Below are 18,182 nucleotides of genomic sequence, written 5' to 3' on the forward strand. Positions count from 1 at the left end.
TAATTTTGCACTTAAATTATTTAGAAATGGCAAGACTATAAGAGGCTTAACCACATAGTTGTGTTTCAAGTAGGAGGAGGAGGTAAAAGGAAAGAGAAGAGAATTTGCAAAGAAAATAATTTTCCAACTTAAAGAATGTGACAGAAAGGGTCAAAGAGATATTTCCTGAATAAAAAGAAGACAGGATGGAAGGAAAATAATAAGTTTGTGTAAATATTATAAAATAATTCACTCAATAGGAAATCATCTGCTGATAACTCACCCCAACATATGACTAAAATAAAAATTAAACTATATGGTATGTTTTGAAAGGCATAGAAAGCCTGAAAGACCAAATTAACTTTCCTGATAATTAAAAAGAATTCACAAATACAGTCACACTGATTGGTTAAAACAGTGTTAATGTTGGCTACTGTCAAAAGAAATAGAAAAAGGAAAAAAGCAACACATTCTTAACTAGTGAGAACAAGCATTAATTTTGTTTCACACTAACTGTGTGACCTTGGATTTGTCATTAGTTTCTCTAGGCCACAATTTCTCAATTCTAAAAAATTATTAAATAGGTGACTCATGTGGATACTTGCAACTCTAAAATTTCATCTATTTATATATCTTTTACTAAGGAAGCAATATATCAGCATACATTAATCCCTGCCAAATTCCTAGTTAGCAATTTTCCACAGGAGGGCAAGACCTTAAGAGAAATGGAATGTAGGACAAATGTCATGTCCTAGTAAGAGGCAAGCATCAAGGAGACTCTGGAACTCATTCATTGAATGAACATTTATTAAGCACCTATCCTGACTCCGGCACAAAGATGAATTAGATCCAGCCCACATTGTTTAAAGTACTCGCCATCTCTGGGAATGTAACAGACTAGTAGGTGCTCTGGGAACATGCTGAAGACAACCCTAGAGCATGGGGGAAGGAAATGGTTTCATGCCTAGGAGCATGTCTAGGATAAGTGAACCCCAGACTGGGTCATCAAGGATTAATAGAAGTCAGCCAGGTTGAGATTCTGGGATAGGGTGCTTCCCTATCCCAGGGCAAGATGAGTGAAATTGACAAATCCTGTCCAAGGGAGAGCATGATCATTCTAGGGACTTCAAATTATTCCACACATCTGAAGCACTGGACTGGATGGAGGAGTACATAAAGATGATGACCATGGGAGTAAGCAGTGGTAGGATGTGGTGTCCCAGTGGGGAAGGCCAACCAGTTAGGCAACCACACAAGGCACTGCATAAAGCAGGAGGTGCTTGGCCTCACCAGCACAGGAGTACTTCATCTCATTCTTTAGTTCACTCAATAACGCGCTAATCTTCCTGTGTTATCTCTACACCATAGATGAGAGGACAGAGAGGGGTCAGGGTGAGCAAACCACCACCCCCATTTGGCTGATGCAGGTAGAGCTGGGGCACAGGCCTAGTCACTCTACATTCAAATCAAGTGAGTTTTCCACTACGCTTTACTGAGTTAAGCTATACAAATAAAGAAAGAAAGAAGATAACCTGAATTAAAATCATGAGGTTTTTTAATTTCACCAATGCATGGGCCATTTGGGGTATAAGAAGATTGGAACCTTCTCCTCATATGTGATTTGAAAGTTCCTATGCAGATATTTCAGACAAGTCAAAACTACTGTACTCCAGATTTGAATAGCCTCCCTCTTTGAAGCAACACCAGGTGGAGAGGGAATTACGACTCATCTGAGGCTATCCCTCCTTTCTAGGCTTCCCCAATGTCACCTTTAAAGTCCTATTCCTTAGCAGGTCTCTAGAAGCCCATCCCATTCTGACAGATTTTTTAGGTGCTATATTCATCAGCATTCTGCAGAAAACCCAGAGCTTATAGGATGTACATATGTGTACAAAAAAAATTATTAATTGACTCATTTGATTATAAAGGCTGAGAAATCCCTAGATCTGCAGTACTCAAGCTGGAGACCAAGTGGAGCTGATGGTAAAGATCTAGTCTGAACACTGCCAGTCTCAAGATCCAAGAAGAGCCAGTGTTTGAAGACAGAAAATGCCTGATGTTTCAGCTCAAGGTAGACAGGCAGGAGTTCTCCTTCCTCGTGTGATGGCCTGCCTTTTTGCTCTATTCAGAACTTCTGAGTATGTAGAGCGCCCACCCCCATCCAGCAGAGCAATTGCTTTACTCAGTCTACTGATTCAAATATTGATTTCATCCAAATACACCCTCACAGATACACACACAGAATAATATTCAAACAAATGCCTGGAAAACTTGTTACCTGAATCCAGTTGATACAAAAAAAATTAACCCAAACAAATGCCATTAACTTTTGATCCCCTCTGATGATAATTCTCAGGCTTTTACAGTTCCAAGACTGGCCAGGAAGCAAGAAAACCAGGAAAAATTTTCCATTCATTTGACTGACTCTAACCATTAGGTTGAGAAAGAGATTTCCTCTCATTATTATTGTAATCATGTGTGTATAAGCCAATAATTAACCACCCAGAACACATTTTTTTTCAATATGCACACTAGCATATATGCAAACACTGAAAAAAATAGAGAAACCCAGGCCTGGAAGAGGCCTCAGAACTTACTTGCATCAACTCACTCATTTTTCACATAGAAGTGTAAAACGCCAGAGGCACACAATGATACACTGATGAGAAGACACAAGCACATAAGCATGCAAGAGGTAGAACACACACAGATACTCTGTGACACATACTTTTGCAGCAGTTCCACCTTTTATTCTGCAAAATACCAATTATCATTTGATCACATACTCTAATTTCCTCTCACTTTTGCTTCTTATTTATTAGAGCAATTTTATCCTGTGGTGAATCCAACCATATCCACTCCAAATATATAGCCTCCCCTAAACCTCCCATTTGCACATCCCTCCCATCCATCTACATATGTGCCTCAAAAGCCAAGTTGAAAGTAAGGTCAGTGGCTATTTAGGATCCTAATCCAATACTGGACAACGGACAGCCTCAGTGGCTAGGAAAGTCTGTGCATTGACCAAAAAATGTTGCTGTGCTCTAAAGTATAATATAAAACATGCTGCAAAGGTGAAGTATATACAAGGACCAAAATATAAAGGAATTGATATCGTAGTCAACTACAATAAATAATACATACACACATTATAAGGTCATTGATGATTTAGATTCAGTATAGCAACCCATTGGAATGAATTCAAAGTATAGCTGTGTAAGTAACTGGTCTCCTTCTCATATCTCAAGAGAATCAGTAACCTTTATGGACTGGAAATGTGGCTCAGTTGTAGAGCAGAAGGCCCCAGTTTCAATCTCCAGGGCCACAAAGATAAACAAACAAATAAGCCAAAAAACAAAAACTGAATATCCGTAACCAAGTACTCCCAGACTCTTAAACCTACCAATAAATTTGTCTTCTTTCAGTCAAAGAAAGAAGGTTTCTTTCACTTCCATGGATGTTCTTCCCCCTCCATGTCTCTACCACCACCTCTGAAAACTTACTTTCCCCGGGAATTGCTTTTTTGTCTTAAAATTCAACTGCTAAAGGGGTTGGCAAGTTGCACTAGTCTAATTTAGGTAAACATACCAAAAAAAAGAGAACTATTTATCAAATCATCATAACCCCTGAAATAGGTTGTTGATTCTATTCTTCAGTGTCTAAATGTCTATATAATTTAAAATTTTGCAAAAAAGGACATGAGGAGTAAGAGGTTGGATAATTTTCCAAGGATCATACTTGGAGTTGGAACCAGTGTTCATGACCTATCAGTTAACCCAGGAGATGACGGCTTCCTTCAGTATTGCTCCTTAATAAACATGGAATGATGAATGAATTAGAAATAAGAAAGAAAAGCTTGTCTGTTTCATTGTTTGCATGTTTTTAAGAGCTTAGTTAACAAATTCACCCTTAGGTTCCTGCTTTTGCTCCCTCACCATCATTAAAAGCATATGCAGGTGCATACCTACAATACATAAGGATGAAGTTGCTGATAATCAGCTACCTTGATAGGACTCCGAGTTGTCACTGCTCGATTGTTCTTCCCAATAATATAAAGCATGTGCACGTGAACAACTTATTGGATATACATATTTTTAATAACTATGTTTTTCTAAAAAAGATTTAGAATTATACAGAAAATTTTATTTTTTAGTTTTATTTGCTTATATGTATATACATGGATACCTAGTTGTATATATAATATATGTATGTCTGTATGTCTATAGTGTGTGTATTTCCACTTAAATTTGAATGGAAAATGTCTGTAGATATTTAAGCAATCTTAAAATAATGGTTTTCTTTTTCCTCTGGAAAGATAAGAGTGGGTGATTTTAAAAGTGTATTTTGCACATCATATAGTTTTAAAAAATAATGGAAAAAATTTTTATTTTTTTTAAGTCTAATAAAAATAAAGAAGCTGGGTGCCATAGCATATGCCTCTAAGCCCAGCATCTCAGGAGGCTGAAGCAGGAGGAAGATCATATTCAAAACCAGCCTCAGCAATTTAGAAAGACCCTAAGCAACTCAAGGAAACCCTATCTCTAAATAAAAGTATAAAAAGAGTTAAGAACATGGCTCAATGGTTAAGAGCCTCTGGGTTCAATCCCTGGTACCAAAAAATTAAAATAATTAAAAAATATAAAGAAGTTAATTCAAGAGTGTTTCATGTTCCAGTTTTTGTGTGTGTGTGTGATAAAAAAATGAATTCCAATCAATCAACAAATACATATTTACATGCTTGTAAAACTATGGAAATTGATAATATCACCTAGGAAGTTAGAAATGAATGAGCTCAAAGGGCGGGCTTGGGCGATGCAATGGTGAGTAGTGGATCCTTTTCAAGGAAAACAATAACAGCATATGGATAGAAATTTCAAGATGGTAGAATGACAACTTAGTCACAATAAGTTACAGAAGTAAAAATGATGATCAAATATTACCAACATCACAAAATCTAGGAAAACTGCATAATATTCAGAAGTATTAACTACCAGACTGACTCATAAATATTTCTCTTAGTATTTTATAATATTGTTGACATTGGAACAATAGAAAGGTAATGATCTGGGCATCCAGCATTGCTCTCCTCCACTATCCACATTCATCCAGTGTTGGGACCTGATATGGTTTAGTAATGAGGTGTCCCCCAAAATCTTATGTGTGAGACAATCCAAGAATTTTTAGAACTAAAATGCTTATATATATTTCAGATATATAACTTAATTGGTAAATTAATCCACTGATTTGGATTAGCTGGGTGGTAACAGTAGGCAGAAGATAGGGTGTGGATGAAGGAATCAGAACATCAGGGGTGTGCCTATGAGGTTTATAATTTGTCTCTGGTAAGCAGTGTATTCTCTCTCAGCTTTCTGGCTGCCACGTCCTGAGTTGAATTCCTCTGTAATGCCCTTCTGCCATAATGTTCAGCCTCATCTTGGATCTAGAGCTATGGACTGAACCTCTGAAACCATGAGCCAAAATAAACTTTTCCTCCTCTATGTTGTTCTTATCAGATCTTTTAGTCACAGCAATGATGAACTGACTAAAACAGAAATCAGTACCAGGAGTGTAGGCATTGCTGTGACTAACCTGACCATGTGGTTGGGAAGCTTTGGGAACTTTTAGGAGTTTGCGGATAGAATTTTGAAAAGTTTAGGGAAGAAAGCTGGAAAAGCTTTAGAATGTTATAAGCAGAGCTTTATGGGTGATTCCAGTGGGAGCTCAGAAGACCAAAATTAGAATAGTATATAACGGTAAAGATAAGACTCATAAGCTTTCGGAGAGGACTCTATTAGAAATTGGACTAGAGGCCATTCATGTTACATCTACATTTTGCCTATGTCCTGAGATTTTTTTTGTGAGGCTTAATTTAAAGATGATATACTAGTTAATCTGATGGAGGAAATTTAAGGAAGCACAACATTCGGGTAGCAACATGATATTGCTGGTCGTTGATAGTCAAAATTACTGTGATAATCAGGATCAGAAAGCAATGCATAAAGATTTGAAAAACTTGCAGTTTGGCCAGAAAAGTGTGAGTAAAACTGGGGCTAAGGAAGTTATGGTTTTTAAAGGCATTACATCTACCAAAGAGATGCTAAGTGGTTTGCAAAGAGGCAATATGAAGGACTGGCAAGACCACACCCATCTCAAGATTAAGGGTATAAAAGAAATACTCCTTTGAGAAGAGCTCCAGCGGGCACCCTGTTAGCATAGCAGAGGCCTAGGAAATTGTTTCACTATGCTTAGTTGTCCAGGAACTCAGAGCCTGCTGTGGCTGTGGTCCGAGAAGTCTTGGCTACAACTTGTGTTGGTAGCAGACCTTGACATCAACCAAGTGGTGCTGGTTTGGAAGGAATGCAGGATGCTTGAGTTTGGGGTCATAGAGCTTCCACTCAGAATTCAAAGGAAGGGATTGGAGATCAGTTTTTTCTTTGGTACAATCCCTTCTTTCTATGCCCCTATTTATCCCTTGTTGAATGGAAATATTTACTCTGTGCCATTATATATTGGAGATATATTTTGGAAAGTACACATATACTTTTATATAATATATGTATATATATTATATATATAATTATATATATATATATAAACTGAGAGTTTAGAGCCTCAGATCAGATTTTGGACTTGAAGTTTTGGGCAATGCTGCAACTGTTAAGACTATATTATGTGTACTCTTGGAAAAGGACTAAATGTAATTTTTATTGTGATACAGGCACAAGCTTCTGGGAGCCAAGAACAGAATGTTGTAGTTTAGATATGAGGTATTCCCCAAAAGCTCATATGTAAGTCAATTTAAGAATTTTCAGAAGTGAAATGATTAAAATATGACATATAACCAAATCAGTGGATTAATCTACTGGTATATATTAACTGGACAGGACCTGTAGGAATTTAGGTTGTGACTAGAGGAAATTGGTCCCTGGAGGATGCCTTTGATGTTTATATTTTGTCCTTGGTGTTCTGAGCTCTATGTTTGTTTTCTGGTTGCCATGACGAAGCTGATCTCCTCTGCCATGCCCCTCTGCCGTGATGTTCAGCCTCCTCTTGGGTCCAGAACTACGGGGCCAGTTACACATCAACTAAATCTCTTAAACATGAGCCAAAATAAACTTTTCCTTTTCTATGCTCTTCTTGTCAGATCTTTTGGTCACAGAGATGAAAAAGTTGACTAAAACAGGACCATAGGACACATTTGTATCATGATGCTACCTTTGGCCTTGTACTTTTATGTCACAAGGGCAGGAGACTTGGCCAGTAGAATGTCTTTAGGAACCTCACTAGCCTCACATGTATATGAATTACATGTCACCCACTAAAATCAAAGGAAACAACATTTCCTTAATCCAAATTCTCTTTAATAATATAAAAATAATATATATAATAATATATATATATAATTATATATAACAATAAAAAACATATATGGAGATCCAACACTGAACACAATGGCAAGGATGGTGTTGGGAATTGAAATAAAAAGATACTATTGCCTTAATCCTTAGCTCAAAATATTTCACTTTTGCAAGTTTTTCAAAGATTTACAACTATGTCAATCCTTTGCCTAGGATCTTGGAAGAGATCCATGTAATGGATAGATCTTAAGGCCTCAACTTCCTAAGCTTCACAGTAAATCTCCCTGTGGGTTGGTTAGAGGAATTTACAAAGGTGATGGAAGAAGAAAGTAGTCAGAGATAAGGGAGAAAAATCAAGAAAGTGGGGTATCCTAGCAACCTAGGGAAGAGGGTTTTTCAAAAGGTTAAGAAATTATGTCAGATTTTGCTGATAAGTTGACCAATACAAAAAGAAAAACAGTCACTAGATTTGACAACATATGGGTTTTTGTTCACTTTGGCAGAACCATTAGTAGGAAAGTATGGTTGAAAACAAAACTAGATAAAGTTATGGAGTCTGCGGATGATGAGACAGTAAACAGAAATTTATTCATCTATTTTTAAACCACACTTCTTTCCTGTATCTAGAAACCTTTGATTATGCCCACATGGGCATAATTTCTTGGTGTTCTCATCTACCATGATAAAATTATCTCTTCATGGGTTTTACTGCCTTTGAACTAATAGCACCTTGTGATTAGGGACAAGTAATTTTCATCTTATATTTTCAATGTCTACCAAAAAGACGATCTGAATAAATATTTGTTGAAAGAATGAATGCCTTTCAGATTTAAAAAATGTCAGGGGTCAGTTGTGCAAAAATTTCAGGAGCCCTAGTCTGCATCTAGTTCTCTAGAAGATTTTTATGTTCACCCAATTTAAAGAAAGAAGTTACTCTTCTTAAAGAGGACTAAGAAGGGTTTCACATCTTTGTTTATACTAACAGATAGAGAAGGAACATAAGAGAAAGAAAAGATTTTAAAAAGTCATTCTGAAGAAGTTCTGTATAATTCAATTCAACTAACATTTATTGAATACTAAGTACTTCCTAGACCTAAATGTCTCAAAATGAACAGATCAGGTCCAGACTGAAAATGAAAAAGTTTAATGTAGTTTTGTAAATAATAAGATAGATGGATAGAATGCCAGAAATAAAGAGGGCTAGGGTATGAAGAAGCCAACTGGTAAAGAAATAACCTCAACTGAAATTTTAAGAAGATAAAAGTAAACTAAGTGAAGTGAATAGGAATTTCATTCCAGAAAAAAAAAATTGTACATGCACCAGGAATGCAAGAATTCTGGGAACATGAGAGATAAGAAATAGCAAGATACCTTGAAAAAATTTCATCGGCCAATTGTGAACTACATTACAATAAATGCAAAGAAACTTGACCATTAGCATGAAGATGACCAAAAAATAATACTGAAGAAGTTAAAGAATAAGAATTACACTGATGCAGAAGTTTGACTTCCAAGACTCTTGAAAATTAGAATATGTCTATTCATTTAGTAGGGTTCTTGCCTCCCATATCCTGTTCCAAAGAAAAGAATAGATTCTTTGCCTTCTTTTGGGGACTTCACCTGTCCAGGCAACCCCTGCCATGCACTGCCCCACAGTTTCCAAAAGTTCTGGAAGTGAATCTCACCGCAGCTGCAGTGCAGTCACAGTGTGTCTGCTGACTATTCGAGAGTGAAAACAAATAGCAGCCATGTGCTGGCCACACATTCCAATGGGGATCCTGCCATCTGTCTTTGTGTTCATACAGTCATTCAGATTTCCAGTTCATACCAGCTCGATGCCACTTCCAAGTAGAACTTGGAACAGTTAGAACAGAGAGAAAGTTCACGGACAGCATTGAGCTTTGCAGAGTTCAGCACACCCCGCACAAAGGAAGCAATGTTAGGGCAACATAATAGTAATAACTGTGATATTGACAATAAGAACTTCCAAGGTAAGAGAGGGAATGGTTGTCAAGCCAATGGTGTGAACAAGACCCAGAGCCTGACTATATTACAAAACCAGATACACTGAACATTGAGAAACCAAAAAAAAAAAAAAAAAAAAAAAAAAAAATTTGTTCTAAGGGCAAAACCCTACTCCCCTACTCATAGTGGTCTTTAAATTACTAGCTAATCTTTTCTGAAAAAAATTTAAAACTGTTTAAATCTTGTTCCCATTTATAGGTTAAATTGTGTCCCTCCACACATGTTGAAATCTTAACCCCTACTGCCTGTGAATGTGACCTTATTTGCAAAAGTTAAGAGAAGGTCATTAGGATGAGCATTAATTTTTATAGTGTCCTTATTGAAAGAGGGAGATTTGGACACATGGGAAAGGTGTTATGAGAAGACAGAAGCTGGCATTGTAGTGATGCGTCTGCATACCAAGGAACACTGTCATCAAAAACTGAGGCATGCAATGATTATCCACAAGAGCCCTCAAAAAGAACCCACTGTCACGACACCCTGATTTTGGACTTTTAGGCTCCAGAACTGTAACACGTAAATTTATGTTGTTTTAAGCCATGGGATTTGTGGTACTTTATTACAGCAGCCACAGAGAAGTAATACATTCTCTTCAACAAGTAAGAAAATGATACCTAGAAAAGCCAAGTACCTTAAGTACAGTCACAGATAATGGAAGGAGAAGATTTGGAATCCAGGACTGCTTGACTCTAAGGTCGAGCTCCACCTCAGTCCAGCCCACTCCACCCACAACATTGCCTTTTCCTGGGGTTCTACTTACATGTTCAGGTTAACAGGCCCACCTTCAAATTTCCATTTTTTTTGTTTTGTTTACCACCTACAATACCTAGTGTGGGACTACAGACAGATTCCTTGTACTGTAAATTTTTGGTGACAGAAGAGAATACTGAGAATATTCTCATATTCTTAATATGAGACTAAATGTTCTTATTACATAATATTATGTATTATTTATCATTATTATTAACCTCTCTATATTCTTAAAAAGAACTATTTCAGTTTTGAAGATATTTTCGCTCAGCCTCATCACCCAGAGCTATGAAGACTCTGCTGTCAATATCCAGTGAGAAGCAACTGCAAAAAAAACTCTTAGTCAGTGTGTTGCCTTGGTCCTCTTACATGCATGGTCCAAATTTTGTTAATTCTCTTAATTCTCATAGCTCTATACTTCATCTGGCTCTTATCTGTTTAAGGATGTAAGCTAGGCTTAATATTAAACTCCTTTTGTCTTCAATTGTTCCCTATCCATGTGATATAATGTAATGTTTCTTTTAATGTGGTTTGCAACATTCTGGCTTCTGCTTTCTGAGCTGAATCAGAAATGGCTTTTCTTTGTATGGAACAAGACTGATGTGTTTGTCTTTGTTCTCATGGCTCCTCTGCATCCTCTCACCCTTTGATAAGGATGGGGATAGGGCTTGTGGAATACTGTGAATCAGGAGAGACTTCTTTGTAAGAATCTGAACAGATCTTACCCTCCACAGGCTGGAAGGCATTGCTGCTCCACCACTACACATCCTCTTGAAGACACTCATTCATGGTGTGTAGTTATTCAATCACTTAGTGCCTACTGGAATGTATACTACAAGTGCTTTGTCTCTAACCGGTTTCTAACAGCACCTGGCATGATCAGATGACTCAATGACAACTGAATGCTCACTCGCTCCTTTCCAAGGGTTCAGATTCTTAGACTCCTAACACTGAGGTGCAGTATTGAAGACTTTGTTTATTCTCACAGTCCTTCAGGAAAAGAGGATAGGATGGCAGATGGGCTACTAAAACCATAACAATGCTGTTAGAAATTCTTGTTGTTTCTATTTCACACAAAATGAAATTGAAGCAAAACATTTAAACATAAAATGTGTACAGATAGATGAACCGTGGGCAAAACTTTTCCATAAGTAAAATGCAAAATATAGTAAAATGAACATTAGAGACTCAAGATCTTTAATAGGAACAGAACAAAAGTCTTAGTCATACTTCTCCACTACTGCCCAAAAGGCCTCAATATTGCCTTTATTTAGCAACATGTTTTTTTTTCTAGGTTGCTGAAATCAAGGATCTTAGAAAGCAAGAGCTTTTAACATGCCAAGCTTGATTTTCAAGATGCCAAACACATCCAACCATGCATTCTTCCTGAATATAAAACTTTGCAGAAGAGTGCATGTGTGTCATTGTGTGTGTGTGTGCACATGCACATGGATGTATATGAGTGTATGTATATGATGCATGCTCCAAAGCTGCCAACTCTCATTCTTTCAGAATGAGGTGCTTCCATTTATTGTCTCAATTTCAATCTGCCTGGGGCCTGAAATAAAGACAGTCACAATTGATTTCAGTTGGATATTTAGAAACTCATTCAGATTCTTTCTGAGTCAATTAGATGATCACAAGTTGGCAGCTCAGTAAATTTCCTGCTGGGAACTAGATTGCAAGAGAAAAAAAAACAAATAAAGATATTATGTGCAATTGTCCATCAAGAATCAAGAATTCTAGATGATACCATAATTGAAACACCTGTTCTCATACTTGCTAGGTCCCATTTTGAGTCCAAACATGAGGAAAATATTTCTATACTATATCTGTGACATCATACAAAACACACAGTTGGTATCTGCCCCCATTTCTGATGCAGAGTTCCTAAAATCCTTGTAATTTTCAGAGTGCTAAGAGTTTTAGAAGCATCTCTGTTTTGAATATTTGGTATTAGTCTCAAATTCCTAACACAAAATCTTCTAAGACCCTTGGAATCTCTGTGGTGATGACTGTATTTTTACCTGTTAATGAGATGAACTGATCACCAGAAAGACTAAGGCATGAAGGTTGGAACTTTCTGCCCAAACTCCATTCTAGGAAGAGAAGAGGGGCTAGTCACTGACTAATCTTCAATAGGCAATAATTGAGTCAATCATCCTCATGAAACTGCCACAAGACATATAAACCACAGGATTTGGTGAACACATCTATTTGCCAAGAGGGTGGCACACCCCAATTCCAAAAAGACAGAAGCTCCTCTGCTCAGGACCCTCACAGACCTTACCAAAAATACCTCTTCATCTAGCCCTTTGCCTGAATCCAGTCCCTGATAATAAACCAGTAATGTAAGTAAATATTTCTTTGTATTTTATGAGCCATTATAGAAAATTATTAAACCTGAGAAGGAGCTTGGGGAATACCAAGTGTTTAGCTGAATGGTCCAATGCGCTGGGACTTCCGATCAGTACCTGAGGTGGAGGCAGGTGTGCTATACCTGTGGGGTCTGTGATAACTACAGGTAGTTAACATCAGAACTGAATTGAAGGATACAGTTGGTGTCAGGAGAGCTGGAGAAATCATTAGCGTGGGGGAAAAAATCTATATATTTGATGTTAGATATGTTGCAGGTATATAAAAAGTTTGCTTTTGTCTTAGGATATCTATAGATTTCTTTGCTTCTTGCACAGAAAACAAGCTCAGGTGGTAGTGGTGTTTTGTTTGCAGTGCTGGGGATCAAACCCACAGCCTTCAGCATGCTAGGCAAGCACTCTACCACTGAGCTGCATCCCCAGCTGCCAGTGTGGTTTATGTCACAGTGGTCATTACTTTATGAGACAGGTGGTGAGACTGATTTAATCTGAACCAGCAATGGCCTGGGCTTCCCTTTTTACTGTTGCTCTACTTTGAAGTGAATAAAAGCTCCTGTGTGGGGTTTTGAAGATATCCAGGAGCATCGTCAAATATAAGATAATGCACCATATGCTATATTTGATAACCAAGTAAGTAAGAGAATGACATCTAAACAATGTCCTATGATTTTATTATCTTTTCAGTGATATCTTGCTGAGGAAATAATGCTCTCATGCCTCTTATTCTCTTATAAAACTAATATAGGATGATCCTCACTTATCTGGAAGACTTGGGGCTAGAAGTGATTAGGATTTGGGATTTTTTTTTTCTGATTTGGGAACATTTGCATATACATGGGATATCTTGGGGATGGGACCCAAAATCTAAAGACAAAATTAATTTATGTTTATATACACCTTAAGCACACAGCCTAAAGGTAATTTTATTCAATACCTTAGTTTTGATTGTGTCCCACTACACAAGGTATCAGGTGTAGAAATTTTACTTGTAGTGTCTGGTCAGTGTTCAAAAAGTTTTGAGTTTTGGAGCATTTCAGATTTGGGATTTTCAGATTAGGGATGTTCAATCTGTAAGAAAAAACCTACACAGTGGTGACCAAGAGTTAAATTTTTCAGTTAGGTTATTACTTTAAGTAAAGAAAAGCTAAACTTAGTTATCTAAAGCAGACATCAGAAAGCTTTTCTGTAAGGACCAGAAACTTTATGGTCTCTGTTGAAACTAAGTTGTCATTGTATCATAAAGTACCTGGAGATATGATGGATGAATGTGATTATGTTCCAATGAAATTTTATTGATGGACACTAAAATTTGGACTTCATGTCCTTTTCACATGTACTTAACTATTGCTTTACTTTTGATTAAAAAAAGATATAAAATTCATTTTTCCCCCATAGTTCTTAAAAATATAGGCAGGATTTGGTTTCTGGTCTGCAGTTTATCAGTCCCTATTTTACTACCCTATTTTGCCTAAAGCTCAGTGCTATGTTTCATAGGAATAAAAGGCCATAGCATTTAGAAACATAACACTGTTTTATACACCAGATAATATTAAAAATTCCCTTCTCTGCATTATTCCAAATCAATTTATTGATTAACCCCTGCCCCATGACTAAAAGATATAAAGAATTATTTGAAAAGTTTAAAGAGAGATATGTTCAGACTAATGAAATATTCCAATCAACTAAAGGTTATGTTATATATGTATGAAGTTACTATTTGGGATGCAGGGACATGTGGAAGTCTCCTGAAAAGACCAACTATTTCACCAGTCACAAAACTTCCATCCACAAATCTAATTATGGAATATTTTATTAACACACTTTATAAAAATACTCAAATTAGTAACTAGGAATGCTAAACCTAGAGAAAACACATAGAATATATTCTGTATAAATATATAATTTTTAAAATAAACATAATATGTAATATAAATACATAAAGAAAATGTTTTAAATCTCTCTCCAAACAAGTAGTTCACAAACAAGCAGTTTCTGATATTCATTGAAAGGAAAAAGTTATTTTTATGATTTAATCTTATTTAAGGTGAAAAAAATTAAAAGCTATTTTAAAAATCATGGGACATGTCAGAAGAAGCGTTTAATATTGTATAAATGAAAGTATCTTTGCTAGAAATCTTTTATGTGTAAAGTTGTCTCTGCTGTTAACAGATCCAAAATGTGATGTAGTTTTCCTCTTAAATGGGAGGATACAATGTTATGGGAAAGAGAGAAAATTGCTCTCATTACAGTAGTTGAACTGGGTTCAACTGCCAGTGTCCACATTATGGAACACTGGTCTGGTCTAGGTATTATTTTAGCTGACTCTGTCCTTAATAGAGGTGGTGGAACAGTTACAGATGATATTTAGTAACATTTTTGTGATGGTTAATTTATCAGTTTGGGTTACAGATTGCCCAGATATCTAATTAAACATTATTTCTATACATCTGTTTGGGTGACTAGCATTTGAATCTGTAGACTATGTAAAGCCAACTACCCTCCCCATTGTGGGTGGGCATCATCTAATCCAAGGACAGCCTGAAGAAAATATAAAAGCAAAGGAGATTTTTTTCTTCCCTTATCTGACTGCTGAGCTAGTACATTGATCTCCTTCCCATGGGGATCTGGATTCTATAAGATTCAGACTAGACCCTACACCATAGATGCTCTAGCTCACAGACCTTGTGCAACATACACCAGCTTTTACAGGTCTCCTAGCCTCCAGCCTGCAGATGGAAGATGATGGGACTTCTCAGCTTCAACAGTCATGTGAGGCAATACCTTACACTTTCTATCATACACACACACACACACACACACACACACACATATACACACACTTATATGTATATATATGTATACTATATATATTCTTATATATATACTATATATACATGTATATATTACTTTCCTATATATGTATATACATATATAATAATACATATATAGTATATATACATGTATATATACATATATAAGAAGTATTTCTATATATGTATATAAGGTATATATATACTATATATATACATAACAGATACATATATCTGTTGATAGCAGGGACAACTTTACAATATATATACTACATATAATATATAAACTATATATATATACATAACAGATGCATATATCTGTTAATAGCAGAGACAACTTTACATGTTAAAGATTTCTAGCAAAGATACCTTCATTTGTACAATATAAAATTAAATATACTATATATGTATACACATACACACACACATATATATATGAAAGTATAAGGTGTTTACACACACAAACACACATATATAAAAAATATAAGTTTCTCTATGGTAGGACCAATATCTAATATCTATATCTATACATACACACACATTTGTAAAACAGATAAAATTAGGTCAGATATATATTACTCTGTTAAGGTCTGCCTGAATTCACACCATGTTTGTCATTCCATGGACTATGGTGATAATGGTGAAAGGGGGATTTTGTCCTTTGTTTATATCAGAACATCTATTTCCTGAGCAGGGCACAATGGGACATGCCTGTAATTGAAGTGACTTGGGAGACTGAGTCAGGAGAATCACAAATTTAAGGACAGTCTCAGCAATTTACCTTACCATTCAGCATTTTAGCAAGACCTAGTCCCCAAATAAAATATTAAAAGAACTGTGAATGTAGCTCAGTAGCTCCGTGGTAAAGCACCCCTGGTTTTGATCACCAGAATCAACACACCCCTGCCACACACACACACAAAAAAAGAATATCTTTTTCTTGTTGGAATCTGAAGTGAAAACAGATCTTTCTGAACATTCCCTATGTTAGCATATTAGGGTCTTCCAGAGAAACAGAATTATTATATTATAAATAATATGTATATAATAAGTTATATATGTTATATATAATATATAAATTATGTATTATGTTGCATAATGTATTATATATTGCATGAATATGTGTTATATTTATAATACATAATTTATTTAATATGTTGTGTTTCTCTGGAGAACCCTGACTAATATAATTATGCGTAATATGTTCTTGCATCATATAATGGAGTTTTTTCACCTTAGACTCAGCAAGGAGAAGACATTTTGATGTAAACAGAGGACAGAATCTTCCTTTCATCACCACCATCACCATAGTCCACAGAATGCTGAACAAGGCAGAGAATTCAGCAGGCAGAGCATGACAGCAATTACAGTTGAAGATTTTAAAATAAACAAGGAAATTGCAGGGAAAATCTGTGATATGAAAGAAAAGACGTCCTAAAGAATGTCTCCCAAGTACTTTGAATAAATTTTAGGCATACTCGTTAGGGCCATGGAAAGAAAAAAGAAGACATACCCAAACTGGGTAACTGAGGAAAATTTAATAAAAGGAACTATTTATTGCAGTGTGGGAAGAGCTTAGGTGCCGCAGTCCGGCTGCAGCAAAATAACCAGGGGGTGACGAGGAACTTGTGTACATTGATACAGCAGGAGTAGGAACCGTTTATTGTAGGACAACAGAGGTATTTATACATTCCACACAGCTTATCTTAATTAACATAAAATAGATACAGCAGTCAACCAATAAGAAATCTCCACACTTAATGGCTCGCTGGCGTTACTTCACAAACCACTCCCTCTGGCATTTTGCCAGGCGCCATCTTGACTTGTTTACAGACCCTAACATTTCTCTGGCAAAATACCAGGCGCCATCCTGACTTGTTTACAGACTCCAACACTTAGGCAAAGCAACAAGAGAAGTGAAATATCTCAGTTTCGCATCCACTCTTATAAGCTCCAGGTCAGAAGGAAGGATCGGGGTAAGGGACCAGGTAATAAACTCTAAAGAGAATTTCATGGCATGGTTGGCTGACTGAGGCCTTCCATAGAAGGTTATGACCAATACATAACACCCTGGCAGGGAGGACTCTGGGAAATACCAACCTCACATTCCTCCTTCTCTCCATTCTCCTGGAGTTCTCCATTAGGGAAACCCAATTTGACACCAATAGGTTGACCTTTTCTCAGGTCAGCTTCCCAGGGGAAGGGCTTTATAGAAAAGGATGAAGGAAGGATGTATTTGCCAAGGCAAATGAAAGATGTCCACATCTACTGAATGTATAATCAAATGATTTCCCAACTGCCAAATGAAAAAATTTCGGAAATTACATGGCATAAAGATGTAAAATATTTTATATATTTGGATAAGAGTTGATAAACACTTATATTGAAATACAAGATACACGTAGAGAACTTAGGATAGCATAAGTTCAAATCTTCTTGTCTTTAAATTCAAAGTAATATTTATAGAACCAAATCAGAAGAGGCAAACCACAGAGAAATCTTGAGGACAAAATCTGAGGCTTAGAAATTTCAGTAAGAAAAACTCTTCAGAAGGTAAGTAGAAACATCAAGAAAATTTGACAGTAGTGTCACAAAAGATGAAGAACAGTGTTTCAGAGGAAGGAGTCCAAATTTTTGAAAGCAACGAAGAACAAGAAAATTGAAGGCCATTGCCTTTGGAGAAATATGTTTTTAGAATTAGGGAGACAGTTCTAAACTCTCATTCTTTGGATCTATGTATTTAGCTATTATTTGACTGTGCCACCCTCCCCCCCCACCCAAATGTATGTACTGTTTTCATAATTTAAAAAAGGACCAAAACCAACAACGACAATAAGTATTCAACTGTAATTTAAATCCCTCAATCTTAGCATCTGTGGGCAATG

This window comes from Urocitellus parryii, chromosome 1, assembly GCF_045843805.1.
Source record: "Urocitellus parryii isolate mUroPar1 chromosome 1, mUroPar1.hap1, whole genome shotgun sequence".
Taxonomy (NCBI): Eukaryota; Metazoa; Chordata; class Mammalia; order Rodentia; family Sciuridae; genus Urocitellus; species Urocitellus parryii.